This window comes from Maniola hyperantus, chromosome 12 (assembly GCF_902806685.2).
Source record: "Maniola hyperantus chromosome 12, iAphHyp1.2, whole genome shotgun sequence".
In the NCBI taxonomy this organism is placed as follows: domain Eukaryota; kingdom Metazoa; phylum Arthropoda; class Insecta; order Lepidoptera; family Nymphalidae; genus Maniola; species Maniola hyperantus.
Genome location: NC_048547.1, coordinates 8,091,538 through 8,099,445, shown reverse-complemented (window position 1 = coordinate 8,099,445; position 7,908 = coordinate 8,091,538). Strand labels below are relative to the sequence as shown.

The following is a 7,908-nucleotide window of genomic DNA, read 5'->3' as shown; positions in this document are numbered from 1 at the left end:
CTTTTCCGCAAACAACACTATGAAAGGGATAGAAATATATTTAGACGTGCCATTTTAGTTTAGTTTAGAGATTGTCACAACGGAATTAGCCACATTGTCTAACGTTCAATGGAATTAATGGTATAAAAATGATAAAAAAAACTCAATCACTTGCTGTAAATTGTATTACTCAATAAACTATATAAGTCATATCCTAAAACCCCGTTTTTAAAGCACTATTATAACAATCTTACTTACCTCTAGGTACCTACTTATTTTATTTTTGTAATTATTTACTATTTTTATAATGTTTCCTGTTTACTCTGCTTGTGTGAGCTCAATGTAAGCAGGGAAGCAGGAACTGGTTCATTGACTCATTCACATGACACAACTGAACCACATACATCACTATCATCTTAAATATGGTATCATTATTTTACGATTTGACATGAGCTAATGTCAAAACGTGTTGTTTAATTAAAAATTCGAGTATAGTTCGTGTTGCAGTCGCAGCTCGAAGCCGTCCTCTACTACTTCAAGCTGCCAAGTGTATGGCCGCTTTGAAAGTTGACGTCACTCACGATCGAGCCCTGACTTTGAACCCGTGCAGTGGGTGATTTATCGATCAATTTGGTGGTATAAAAAGCGCGCTGGTGGGGATGTCAATACTGCCGCGCAATCGGTTCGTCAGTCAATCTATCGTTTCCCGCGCGAACTACCTATGCGCAAACATTTTCCATCCATTGTCATCCAAAAGTTTTTACCTGAAACCAATTAAACTCGAGTCGATTCGGTGTACGATGTTTCTCCTGAAGTGGAGTCGAGACGTATCAATTATCATTTATCGCAATATAATAAACATCCATGCTACCTTTAATATGTCGTTATAATCAAACTTTTTTATTCGATACGACTTATATTAGGCCCTTCCTGGCAGATCAGTTTTACTGATTTGCGACTATGCAGTAAACCGGCTCGCCTCTATTCTACTATAGTCTACTCCGCGTCGATGGAAAGTAATACAAACTTGCTTACACAGTCCTTTCCCTGTTCATATTCACTTAATTTAAATTGAAAACGCTCCATGTGTTAAATAATGTGGTGTGTATGCTCTTGTAATGAATGTACTAATTGCTAAACAAAATTAAAAAAAACTTAAACTTAGCGCATATTCAAGACTCGACTTTCGGGTGTGGTCAGAATAGGTCCAGATTAAATTATTGTTTTATTTTGCGCAGTACGATTTTTTTTCCTACTCGAGCACCGAGTGAATTGTGAGCGCGCCGTTAGTACATCGACCCATTCGCGCGCGGCATGCTTTTACGCTATATACATAAAGGCGTCCTTCGTTTCGCTACGGCATGCATGCGAATAATATGTCCATATGGTAAAAGCGTGATAGAACCACAATATTCCTTGTCTAAACAAAAAAAAGTGAACATCCAATTATTGAGTTAACCGAGTCCACTTGAGTTCCGACAAAAGCTACTAGAGTTGACGAGTAAAATAAATCGACTCGCCCCATCGCTCACCCTCAGACGCTGGACTGCGCTACGACCGTATTGCTGCTATCGTATTGTCGTATCAGTGTTGATATTGATGCAATGCAAAGTTTCAAGTTAATGCAAATCAAGTTTACGAAGTTTGTTTAAGTTAACAGCATCAGTAAATAAAATCTGTCAGCCGAAATCTAAAAGTCGATTTCTATGCAAAATCGTTTAAGCGGATGTTGCGTACTAGCGGACAGGTTAAAATTATTACTTTAAGCTAACGACGAGTGACGACGACTTACGAATATTTCAGACAGAGAAAGCCAGTATTTTGATGGTCAACTAAGATTTTCATTACGTGAATTTTGTCGGCCGCTTTCATACTATTTAATTACGGTGTGTTGCAATTTATGTCACTCGCGCGGCTTTCTTCATAATTCATAATTTTGCACAAAAGATTTAAGAATCATTTTGTCACTTCAACGTCCATCTATATGTTGATAAACTACTAGTCATGGGTTTTTGGAAATTCATCGGTGAATCTATGACTGTCACTGAATTTTATCATATTTTTATTACTTTATAGGCTAAGAATTTTAATACCTCTTCATACAAGATCTCTCGGTAATACTCTATTCTAGGAGAGGTATTGAAATAAATAATCGATGGCGAAAATGTTTATCATTGAACCGATTTTTGTGACGCACACTTTAGCTGATATTTTTTGTGTTGTCAGGAAAGATTCAGTTTTGATGGGCATTTTTGGTTTAATATTAGATAATTCGCGTAGGTACAGTAATCGACTGTAACTTGACTCTTAAATTGCTCAATATTTTTTTAAAATTATGATTAAATATTTATGCAGATAAGTAACAATGAAATTATTATGTACCATCCATATTTGCAGTCGTTTACTGACCCATTGCCGTAGCATAACATACAAAATTCAAGTTTTAGCACGGTTTTATGCAATTTGTTCAATTCAGCACGCACGACGATTGCATAATAAACATTCTTAAAATTATACACTGAGAAGTTTAGAAGTCAGTTCTAGTCATATTCGGGCAATATAAGTGGAGGAAAGAATTGAAGAAGTAGAATTTAAAACTCAAGATTTATCAGAAATATTGGTCAAGATACGAATTGAGCCTTTTGGATAAAGCCGCGCTCACTAATTTGTACTGTGTTAATATGCTCACTTAACATTTAAACGCAGTGTTAGCTAATTTGTTTGAGATCTCCGATACTTTAGAACTTTTTTTTTATATTATTTAATTACGATCTGACTGGTATATTTAACAAAATAATGTTTCTAAAATGTGTATTTTGAATGGTAAAGGTATAATTGGCTTTTTGACGTACTCTTAGTTTGGTACCTAGAGTCTGAATTAATGCGATGTTAATGACAAGATTGGTGCCATCGGTAGGATGGTACGTTGTCGGTTGCCGCGGCTGCGAGTCGGTGAGGTCGCCTCGCCTGAAAAAAAGCGGCGAGATTAAAATTCAAAATTTACAATAGTCCATTAATTTATATCGATGATCGGCTAAGAAGTTTCAAGTGACCTAAAATAGTCATTAGACTACAGATTATTAGACAGATTGTAGATGACGACCGTCGATTCACTATTTTTGATATAATCTTGTCGAAATTTGCAGTTTCATGAATGTTTAATTAATAAGGAGTTGCGGAAATACACGTAACCGACGTTTGATTAACTAGAGTAACTTTATTTACAAGTTTATATGTATTATTATATTAGTATTGTAATGCAAAGTAGCATCTTGAGAGCCTTTGAATATAACTATATTATAACTAGTAGGAGGACAGCTGCCGACAGCCCGCTCATGCCGATGTCAGACGAATTTTCAACCAATTTGAAAATGTTATTACTTACCCACAGACGGTTTCCGCACATCGATGCAACTAGAACGATTGTAGCTAGAGGGCTGGAGAATAATGAACCAGCTACATATAATGATGTACATTTTTATTTTACACTATACAACTGTATGCTATTTACAATAACTGGCTCGCGAGACTTATAATATTATATACAATGATGGATGATGTTCACGTGAAGATTGTTCGGTAGGGGATGTGGATTCTTGATTCGTGCAAGATCAGGAGGATTCTCCACAGCGTTCCAAATTTGAATGTTGTTGTGTGGCAGCTGCGAAGTTTTCTTAATAGCTGCCAGCGTTAAGTAACGGTAGAGGTTGCTCCTCTATAACATCACAAACGAATAAAAAAGAGTTTACAGAAATTAGGATTTTTTCTGTTATTCTCGATTGTCAAATTTCGCTGAATAACGCCTTATTTAACATAAAAAAACAGATTTCTTATATTTGAGTATATTTTTTATATTTGGTCTATTTGTTTAGCTTAAATTACACGCGTATTCAGAGTCGTTTTTTGACTACTTTTTTCATATTTAACATATTTTATGGACACAAGAAAATTCAAAAATTCTCTATATCTATGTATTATAACTTCTAGTCTGACATGGGAATGATATTGCTGCCAGCTTCGGCGTCGAATAGTTCAATATTTTTAATATAAGGTACTGTTTATGCATTCATTAAGCGTGGATGTTCTTTGCATTCAGTAGTTAGTAAATTTTAGAATGCTAGTTAGTATAAATTCACGTTTTGCAATCGTTGGATAAATCGCTACCACGACCCTTAAATTCGGCCTTTAGAAATGCAAAGTTTAGTGAATGTTTACCTATAGTTTTCTGAGAATAAGTGAATAACCCAATGTACTTACATACTGATCCCAAGCCGATTTTCTTATTACCGACACGTTAATAATGCACTTTGAGATTTACATGGCTAAACCTATTAAGCTATGTTAGATAAGAAATTCTAGATATTTCGCCTATTATACCTAGTAAAGAAACCTAAAATATAATTCGATAATATAGTGCTAGGTGCAGTTGAATACATTTTCGTATTAAACACGTAAAAATATTTCATAACAACTTGCCGTCCATGATTATTTTGCGAATCTGTACATTACTTTGCGACAGTAAATACTTATCCTACACACATAAGCTAATTTGCCATATCTTTGACCGTTTCAGATTATTATATGCAAATTAAAGATATAAATTGGTGACTGCTCGATGGGCATTATTAACATTTTCTGGTACCATAAAAAAAATTACACTGGAATTCATAGTCAAGATAGGGGCTTCTTTAGAGAACCATTCAGACGGCGCGTATGATATGCGCCGTCAACTTTAATAAGCATTGCATAAAGGTTGAATAATATGACAATATGTCGTCTGTATGGTACCCTAAAGAAGCCCCTATCTTTACTATGAATTCCAGTGATAAACTCCGGTTGAAGAATGCTTAAAGTAAATTCGTCTCAAAAACTATTTTTACACTAATATAAAACATACTTATTATAATATAATATTGAAAGAAAGATAAAATATATCGTAGTTTCATAATTATAAGACGTTAGTATGAAGCATATTTTAATTAGTCGTTTAATGCATGTCATAGATGTAATTAGCCCAGTGTCAAGCAAGATTGCGAAGGTGTTTTGGCATTTTTATTTGCAGGAAATTGATATTTTACATATCAGTTAAATTTCTGCTATTGTGCAGGCACTGTATTCGATTAGCACGTTCAGTTTGTACCAGTGCAGTGCTCGAAATATTCATCACAATTTTAAGCTAGGTAGAATCAAATTCACAAGCTTATCGACATAACTGTGGATTAAACATACACTGTTACGAGAAGTTATTCTGTATTTTAAAGGTAAGTAAGAAATAATTAATTGTTGAACACAATAAATTCATTATCTGAACAAGAAATAAAGATTGTCCCGTCTCTGTGAGAAAAAATTTGTATGTGTTCTCCACAGTGTAATCTTTCTGTAAAAATGGGCCTCTCGATTGATATACATATTATATATGATATGAAAATTCAGAAACGATGAAATGCACGTTATTTCTCTGGTTACTAAGTCATACCCAGGTGTATAAAATATACAGTAGGTACATTTGGAAGTCGAATTTTATGCATAATAATTGTTGAGGAATAAATCTACGTTACATCACAATTGAAACCTAAAGTATTTCTTAAAGTAGAAAAATGATTAGTCTCAATGATGCATAATTTTATACATCTGGATTGTAGTTTAATTATACACTTTGTAAGTGTGTTGTCCGCCTATTAAATTTGTAACCATTACGATTGAAATGGCTACGCGTTAGTGTACGTAATACGTTTATATATTATATAGTATTGTATCGTCCATATCGCATAATTTTCAATTTGCAATCGACATAGAGGCACAGCGAGGAACGATCCTTATTGTTCGTTTTTTGATTATTTATTTATGGCTGTAAATGAATTTTAGCATAATTTCAGAAATTAGTAATTCATTGTCACAAAGTTGAAGTGTAAGTTTTTTAGTAAACAAAACTCCTCTGAATTGTTTTTGTATACCTACAATCTACATAAATGTGCAACCGTATGATGAGCTATAAGATTCTAAAATGGCGTTTACACGAACAAATTGAACAGACTACGTTTACTAAAGAACTCACGCCGAGGTTTAGTTGGAGCTGGCTTCCGTGTCACTCTTGCAGGACTAAAGACTAACAAGAACGCTCTGCGAAATAGTCAAAACGAAGTCTTAATTTAATATCACCGGGATGCCTGTAAACAAATCCCATCGTTCGTATCACACAGTTGACATGTTTTGGAACAGTTTGAGATTTGTTTTATGACATCCTGTTAATATAAGAGTGCCCATACGTTTTAAATGACTAAATTTAAGCACTAGTGTTCCGTTGTCGCAAATGGTTGTAATAATAAAGATATGATTATTAATTACATATTAGTAAAATGATAGACTGTTATGCACGATTTCTGGTTCAACCGTGTCGACTCTTACACGCATGTTGTCGCTTTCCATGCAAAGAAAAGTTTCGTTGTTGTGAACACTTTGTGATGACAAGTTGGTATTGATTGGCCGTTGCATGTGAACCTACAACGTGTGAGTTTATCAAACCTTTGGTATATTTCCTATTTGCAATACATATTATCTTTCCACGTTTACTATGTTTTTACTCAAACTAAACATTTTGACCTCTTAGATAATTTTAATGTTTATTTTTATGGATACACCTAAGTCTTTTTTGGCAAAATATTTAAAGTAACATTATTTAATTATTCAATATACTTATTCTATATTTAAGAGCTATGTGTTTTATTTCGACTTATAACATTATCCAAATTAAATACCTTAGATGTATTATTGTATATTAGTTATCTTACCTCATTATCATTTATCAGACAGTAAAATATTCACATGGGTACCTACATAAACTTATTTAAATAATTTTGACCTTGAGTTAAAAATAGGACATGCCGGTTAAGAAGTCCGTAGCTTCAATAGAGGATGTCTCTACAGAAGTTCTCCAATTATAGAAACGTGTTAACTTGCATTTTATAGTAAGTACTTAGTTGAAATACCTAGATTGTATACTTTGCTGAGTAAGGCCGACTGTCGGCACGGCATGGCAAGGAATTTCTCAAATAAATTATAATAATTTCTAATTAGACTATAATAATTACATGACGCTTCAGTAGAAATTTCTGCTCGTAGGTTCATAAACAATACCCGTGGTAGGCGGCCATGTGTCGGGAGCTTCGGAATGCCTCGGTATCCCTTGTGACGCTTTACCATTCTTCGGATGCCGAGACAGCGCATGTTACTCACGCGCGTCTTATTTAACTTTGACGGATGCCTCGGCATGCTTAAGGATGTCGCTGCATACGGAAGGATACCGCGGCATAGTTACCGTCAGTATATGCGTTTACATGTAAGAATGCCGAAGGATCCTCTGCCGTGCCCGTGCGCGTGCGCCGGGTCTATGAGAGATAATATTTTTTGTATGAACGACCAAATTGTTGGCAATTAGGATGTGTAAGTTCTGTAAGGGTGATAAATTGGGCGGAATAGAAATATACCCGGATACGGAATAATCTACCACCTTACAAAGATTAGAGGAAAAAAAAAATAATTTTAATTTACTTTACTTGATCTATCTACCTAGTAAAGAATAGAAGCTAGCCGTCGACTCCCTTGTAATGCATATGAGGTGTTATAAATGAAATTTGCTAGATGTTAGGCAAAATTGTTTTTAATGTAACTTTTACCGGGGTCGCTTAATACAGAATGATGGCTAATAATGCTTAGTTATTCTAGCTTAATGCCAAGACTTAATTTAGATACATTAGAATGACTTAGGTAGATAGTACATAAGATCTATGTTTTTAAATTTAAGATGCCATTGGCATGGAATAGACAATGACACAGTAAAATTCATAAAATTGTTTCAAAATAAAAGCTCAGTAGTAAAGACAGGGTTCTTACTGTACACATACACTAAGAAGGTTCACTAAACTGTTGCAG

At 34.4% G+C, this 7,908-nt stretch overlaps 1 long non-coding RNA gene across 1 annotated transcript; it reads left to right on the top strand.

Annotated features, from left to right (window-relative positions):
• Positions 1-98: 98 nt before the first annotated feature.
• Positions 99-6,689, top strand: LOC138403085 (uncharacterized). Its single transcript, XR_011237370.1, has 2 exons — positions 99-4,649; positions 4,822-6,689. It is a non-coding gene; the product is annotated as an uncharacterized lncRNA (long non-coding RNA).
• The last annotated feature ends 1,219 nt before the right edge of the window (positions 6,690-7,908 follow it).